This window comes from Arachis duranensis, chromosome 8, assembly GCF_000817695.3.
Source record: "Arachis duranensis cultivar V14167 chromosome 8, aradu.V14167.gnm2.J7QH, whole genome shotgun sequence".
NCBI lineage: Eukaryota > Viridiplantae > Streptophyta > Magnoliopsida > Fabales > Fabaceae > Arachis > Arachis duranensis.
In genome coordinates, this window is record NC_029779.3 from 37,908,907 (window position 1) to 37,916,612 (window position 7,706).

General features: G+C 28.7%; 1 long non-coding RNA gene across 2 annotated transcripts; it reads left to right on the forward strand.

The window, feature by feature from the left end:
* The first annotated feature begins 362 nt into the window (after window positions 1-362).
* LOC110274657 (uncharacterized) lies at window positions 363-2,385 on the forward strand. Of its 2 annotated transcripts, none has more exons than XR_008001902.1 (3): window positions 363-415; window positions 1,298-1,708; window positions 1,779-2,385. It is a non-coding gene; the product is annotated as an uncharacterized LOC110274657 (long non-coding RNA). The 2 variants fall into 2 exon arrangements; XR_002366843.2 differs by lacking the exon at window positions 363-415 and adding an exon at window positions 433-923.
* Window positions 2,386-7,706: the final 5,321 nt, after the last annotated feature.

The following is a 7,706-nucleotide window of genomic DNA, read 5'->3' on the forward strand; positions in this document are numbered from 1 at the left end:
ATAACATGTAATCGAGTTATAACGAACATATTATAACTCTTAAGCTTGATCTGGTGATATTTTGTTAAAGCAGGTTGAACTTTAAATAATGAGTTATAATTTTGCGTTTTTTAATTATAGATATGGAGTTCTCAGTTCAATATACTTTGTTAAAATTATCAAAAATATTTTTAAAAAGGCGAAGGGTGTGTTCAAGTGAATGAAAAACAACTACTGTTTCATTTTCCAATGCCATCTGAGCCGTTGGTTTAAGTAAAAAGAGAAACGATGGATGGAATTTCAAAATAAAACTGAACCGGTTCAATTATGTTGGATGGGATATTTATTTAAAATTCTGAAAGGGTGATATCATTAAGACAACTTCTATCATCAAAAGACTTTGGAAATAAGAGAAATAAAAACATGAGTAAAACACGTGAGTATCTTTTTCTATCACTTTGATTACCATGTCTTCTTCTTCTTCTATATTTTCTGAAAGTGATGGCTACGAAAAAATAGAAAGAGTTACAAAAAGAAGATAATGGCTCATATAAGTAGGTTGGTGAGGATGTGAAAATTCGAGGATCCTTGTTCGTAGATAGTGAAAGTGTTGAAAAAATAGACAAATCAAAAGTAGTGAGAGAGGTCTAGTGTTCGGGTTGAGTTGTTACTATGCAGTAGAGCTGATCAAGCTTTCTATAGAAAAAATGATTTTGAATTTTTTTTACATATATAGTTGTATTTTGGAAGGACTTTAAGTCAAATTATCTTTTACTAAATTTGAGTATGATGTGCTAAATCAGTTAAACTCTGCACTGTCTCAATTCCACCCAAACGGTTGGGCTTTCTTAAGATGTTTTGAGATTTTGATGGAATTTCTGGAAGTGAAATCTTCGTTGGAGTTATTCTTTACCCCTTTTCAGGCTAAAGGGGTTTGGAAGGAGGTCTGTGTTAACTTGAACAGTTTTCCTAATTTTGTAATGTCTAAACTGTATAAATCTTCCTTTAAGGATTTTAAAAAAATATTTTTGAAGGTAAAATCGGTAGACAAATAATTTTTCTTTTATTTGGATGAGCATATTGGTAAGAAATTTTCTCTTTATTGGTTGGATCCAGAAAAAATTAATACAAAAAATGAATGCATAATTGATTATTTAGTGAAATTAGTTGATAAAAAAATTTAATTTCTGTTTTTGAATTGCTCCTATGGGAGGAGAACAAAGTTTCAGTGGTGGAGTATCTTGGTAAAATTTTAAGATGGTCTATAATTATGGTGTATATTGTTATGTTGATATTTTTTCTCTTTTGTTTCTTGTAGGTGAAAAATATTCGGGGGGTGTTTGCAGCGAGTTTAAAAAGCTCGTTTAAAAATAAAAAAATGTTGAAAAGGAAGGTTCATCATCTAACCCAAGTGGAGACAGAGTGGTCGAAATTAGTCAATCAGCCCCGAAGAGAAAAAACATTGTGTTTAAAAAGAAAAAAACTGACTTAATTACCAAAGATATGGGTGACGACTTATATGTGAAAGGTAAAGAGATTTCTTTAGAAGAGCTAAATGCTTTTGAATAAACAAGAGAAATTGTATGGTTTTTCCAATGGAGGGGATGGATCTTCAGTTTGGGATCGGAATTTCCCTTTTATGGTCGTTGCTGATGAGATTTTTCAATCAACATCTGATGTGATGTTAGTCAATGACGTTAGTGATATTGGAGTTGATCAATCTCTTCAGGTATATTTTAATATTTATATAGTAAATAATATTCATGAATGTAGAGTGTAACATATTTTGTTTTGACTAGGTTCTCAGATTTCGATTAGGAAGCATTAGCCAAAGTCAAGAAGAAAAACATAAAAAGATGTTAAAGAAGACTAATGATTTGGAGGGCTTGAAAGAAGATTTGGATTTGAAGAAAAAAATTATAGATAAATTGAAAAAGAATTTTGCAAGAAAAAGAGGAGGAACTAATGGTGATTAAGAGTTCTTATGAGAAAGATACAAAACTGTTGAAGAAAAAAGAAGGTGATCTTTCTAGCATGAAAGATCAATCGATTGAAGTGACTATGAAATGGAAGAATTTTGAAAAAGTAGAGAGACGGAGATTTTGAATGCCTTTGTCAAAGGTTTTGAACGAGCAGTGACACAAGCAAAATTTTTGGTTCCGACCATGATTTTTTCCAAATGGATCCAGGCAAAGTAGTGTGCAATGGAATGCTTATGGATGATGATGATAATGATGAGGAAGGAAACGAAAATTTCACAGAATAATTGTTAGTTCGTGTTTGCATAATACTTTATTTTAATGCTTTTGAATGTTTGATAAGTTGTATTTTGAAGACATTCATTTTGTTTAATGAATGTAAACTTTGGTCATCGATCTTGTGATGATTTGATTTTCGTGATGAGCAAATGGGTTGGTACGTTGGATTGATAAGAATTTGGTTGTATAAATTTATCACTAATGGATAATATTTTGATGATATTGAATGTTTGATATGTTTTGGAAAAAGTTAATTCGGTGAATGAAGGAATCATGGTCACCTAATTTGTGATGGTTGATAATTACTAATGAGTTGGCAAATTGAATTAGTAAAATTTGGTTGGATTTTATACCAAATTGAAAAGTTTTATCATTAATGGATAAAACTTTGTTGCTTTTGAATATGTCATTGATAGGATATTGATTTTGATAGACATAAAGATGACGTATGCCTTGTAATCTGTTTTGATAAGTATAGGTCGGATATATAGAGATCGTTCTATGAATAATTAGTATATAATTCGGTTTTATAAAATTGTACAAAGTTTGCTAGACCTTTGGTTATAAAGGTACAGGTAGATGTCTCATTAAAATTTTTCCAAACAAAATTATTTTTGAAAAAAATATTGTGAATAGGAAAAAGAGTACAAGCATATCCTATCTTTTAACTATAATAAAGATTTAAAGAAAAAATAACGAAAGTATTGGGTAAAATTGTACCATCTAAAGATTGAATATGATATGCTCTATTTCCGAGGACTTTAAGAACTCGAAATGGACCTTTTTATTTGACTGCAAGTTTCTCATGAGATAGAGGTCATCTTCTTTGTTCAATTTTTCTGAGCACTAGATCGTTTACTTGAAATGATCAGGGATGGACTTTTTGCTTATATCGTCGAGCTATATTGTGCTGCATTGCTTGGTGCCAAAGAGTAACTATATCTCAAATTTTTCGATAGAATCTAAGTCTATCCGCCGAGCTTCTGAGTTTTTATGGTGATTGATGAGTTGAGTGCGCAATGATGATTGAGAAATTTCTAGCTCAGACGTATAAATTAAACCAAGCGAAAAGTAGTTTTCTTGGTGGTAGAATGTATAGTAGTGTTGTATTCCCAAAGAATTTCTTGGATTTGATTTGGCGCAAAGACCTTTAGCATCATCCAATTTTTTCCTTAAAGCGTACAAGACGACTTTATTTGTTGTTTTAGCTAATCCGTTAGTCTATGGATGTTCAACCGAAAAAAAATGTTGATGGATCTTAAACTTCTGTAAAAAATAGGTGAAATTATGATTGCCATATTGACAATCATTGTCAGTGATAATATGTTGAGGCATACAAAATCTACAAATAATATATTTCTAAACAAATGAAATCATTTTTTGAGATGTGATTTTAGCTAATGGTTGTGTTTCAATTCATTTAGAGAAATAATTAATAGCAACTACAAAAAATTTGATCTGACCTAGTGCAATAAAAAAAAGGACCAAGAATATCAATTCTCCATTAGTAAAAAGGTCAACTTATTTCGGAATTATGTAAAAGCTCGACTGATACATGTATTAATGGACCATGTTTTTGGCAGTTTGTACATTTCTTTATTAATTTTGCAAAATAATCTTTTTGTAAGCCCGACTAATAAAATCTTGCTCGGAGTATTTTGAAAAATAAACTCCGAGTTTTGACGTGTAAATCGCAGATTTTTTCATGAGTTTCTGCTAAGAAAAAATCGACTTCGAGCTTATTTAAACATTTTAAACGTAAAGAAAAAAATCTATTGCAAAAAATATTTCAGATTATCTGTTGATTTTTAATATAAATATATATTAAAAATAAATTAATTAATAAAAAGTGATGATGACACATACGAGCAAGAAAGAGAACGAGAAAAAAGATGCGCAGAATCCAGCCATTTTCTTTTCCATTATTACCGTTCGTTTTTGTACTGATTCACTTATATATTAATATGCTATATATGTGTAGTGAAGAAACGAACTTACTGGGTGATCAATGAGTGAGATATATATATATATATATATATATATTGAACAAGAGAGAAACGTAAGTAGAATATATGGCTAAGATCACTAACAAACACATGCATATGCTCCATTAATATATTTAATTTCCACTCCTCAGTCCTCAGCATGCAGATATGATCTTATCTTATCAACATAAAATATGCCTTGAATGATGTAACATGACAACAGAGTCTTTTTTGGTAGTTACTGAATTAGTCAATCCCTTCTTGATATTCGAAAACCTTGCAGGCTTGCAGCAACAAACTCCAATTTGAATTCTGGATTCAATTCGGTTCTAATAATAATTGTGAATAATAAATACACATATAAGAATACACACGTAGATAGTAAACGGCGCAGTAAGGAATAGTATTGTTCAATGAAGCGGTGGTCAATAATAGTTAAAGTAGATAATCACATATTTTGAGTTGGCAAAATTCGATTACATTAGATGACGTACACACATTTTAATGTTTAGTTTTATTATCGCTTTTTTGACATCAAAAAATTCTATTATTCTTATTTGTTTTTAAATATTTTATGTTTAATTAAGTTTTTGTCTATTATTACAGGTCTCGTCCTATTAAAAATAAGATTTTGACAAGGTTGTAAGAATCAAACCAATCAATAAATCAATAAAATAACTGATTTATTGATTTAATAATTTGACCGGAATTTAACTAGGATTCAATCAATTTAATTAAATATTAAATAAAATTATTTAAAATTTAATATATAATTTTAAATATTTAAATAAATAATTTATAAACTAATAAATTTAAAAAATTTTCAATTTCACATCATAAATTATACATAATTTATCAATAAAAATTTATAAACAATTTTAAACATCAAAATTTATAACTAAAATAAATCAAGACACACCTAAATAACACACATAATATTCTGCCAACAAAAAAAAATCAACAATCAAATTTTCAACTTAATAAAAGTACTAATAATCAAAACTAAGAAAATCAGCAACAATTTCCATAATTAACGACAACATCATTTCAATACCATAATTAGAAAATTAGCAACAAATCCCGACAACAATTTCATAATTCTGATTTCTAAATCAAAATACACATCAGCAACAAAAATTAAATTAAATCTATAGTTAGTAGCCATTCAAAAAGCACTACAAGATTGATGCATCTTAAAACCAACAAATATTATAATAGTTTCATAGATCCTTGAAGTCATTGGACAAGATCATCAAATTTGGCATAGATACAAAATGTAGAACCTTTACCTCAAATTGAAATGTTGATCATTATCTCCCTCTGATAATTCTAGCTTGTCATAATTATCAACTACTAAAGTATCTAACAGAGAAAAATGTTCAATATCACAACAAACAAAATGGTTCCAAGTCACAGCAAACAAAATTCAAAATGATGGCGAGAGATGGCGAGTGATGGCGAGAGATGAACGACGATGACAGAATGAGCTTGCGGTAACAGTAAGAGACGAAACTGCCGGCGAAGACAGAGAGAGATTAAACAAACAAAATGATTCAAAGTCACAGCAAACAAAATTCAAAATTAAGCTAACAAAAACTATGAACAGAATTAAGTAATTAACCAAACTAAATGATTCATAGTCACAGGAGATATAATATAACATCACAAGGGTGATGAACATTGTAACGAAGACACCAAAAGTAACTAGAATATGAAATCAGAAATCTCAGAACTTGTAATCACAAGAATGAACAACGCAAAATTCAGTCTAGAATACACAAATAAATAAATACTACAAAATGGAGAAAAGGAGAAGACCTACCTGACGGCGGCGAGGGAAGCACGAACAGAGGAGACGGTGACGAAGGCACGGTGAACACAGAGAGCGCGCTCGAATAAAGGAGACGACGTCAAGCTCCTGAGACGGCACCGAGCTTCCACACTCGACGGGGCTTCGGTGGCTGCAGTGCTGCGGTGGGCTGCTCGATTGGTGGTGGTGGTTTCTATGGTTCTCAGAGAAGAGAGGAGAGATGAATGCCTTCTATGGTGAATTGGTGATTTAGGGTTTAGACTTCAGCACTTTAGCCTTTCTTCTTATTCTTTTTTTTTATTTTTTATAGACAAAACGACGTCATTTTAAAAGGTGTATTTCCAAATTAAAAATTCTCTAAAAAATCGGACGATTCTATCGATTCATCGGTTAACTATCGGTTCAGTCAATTTTTTGTCAGACAATTTATAGATTTTTTGTCGTCCCAATTCAATTTTCAGAATCATAAATTTTGGAGAGTTTAAAATTAAAATATCTCTTATTTCATAGATTAAAAAAAAGAAGTGGCTTAAAGCAATGTGAAAAAGAGAGAGTTTCTATTCTTTTAAGGAAAAAAAAGGGAAAAAAAACGGAGAGTGAGAGCGAAGAACGTGAAAAAAAAAAAGAAAAAAAGGGAAAAGTGATAGTTTTAATGTGTTTTTATTGAGTTAATAAATTTATTCTATTCCTTATAAAATGTTAGTATATTAATTTTGGTATAAAAATAAATATTAAAATATAATTTATTATTTATATTATTTTATTTTTTTTGTTAGATTTGAGATACTCATTATATTTTAATTTTTGCTATTAAATTTATTGTTTAAAATATTTTTGGTATTGCTCATTTAATTGTATAGGCCATGAAAAAATTTATTTTGGTAGTTTAGCTGTTAGACAAATTTTTGTCTGAATCTCGATTTTTTTTCAATAACATTAACTCTAAAATAAAAAATATCATAAAACTAATAAAAGGAGAAAAAAATCTATGTAAAAAATTTACATAAATCCAGAAAGAGACTTTTACAAAAAAAAATCATAAAAAATATAATTATTTATGTATCTTTTTTTATTAGTTTAAGTTTTTAGGAGAAGTAATATTATATAATATAATATAAGAGCTTTTATGATTGAAATATTTAAAGTTCAATTTTTATTATCACCCAAAAAAAAATATTAGCATAAGATAAATAAAAAAAAGACTTATTTTACAAAAAAATTAAACAAATTTAAAAAAAAATTATTTATAGAAACATATTAAAAATATAAAAATTCATCTGCTTTTTTCTATCCGCTTGAGCTTTTGGCAAAAGTGACTTATATTTATTTGATTACATTGGATAACATACTAACATTTCAATGCTTAGCTTCATTATCACTCCTTTAACATCGAAAAATTCTACTATTCTTAGTTGCTTGTAAACTTTTTATGCTTAATTGAGTTTTTGTCTATTATTACATGTTTCAGTGTCTCATCTATCAAAAATAGGGTTTTGAAGAATTTAAAAATGAAATATTTCTTATTTCGTAGACTGTTTTTTATGATTGAGTTAGATCTGTTTAATTTTAATTATAATATAATATTAAAATTTTTATACTATAGAATTTGATTAATATTTGTTGATAAATCCTCAATTTAAATAGAACTTATATTTAAAAAAAAAGGAGTGGCTT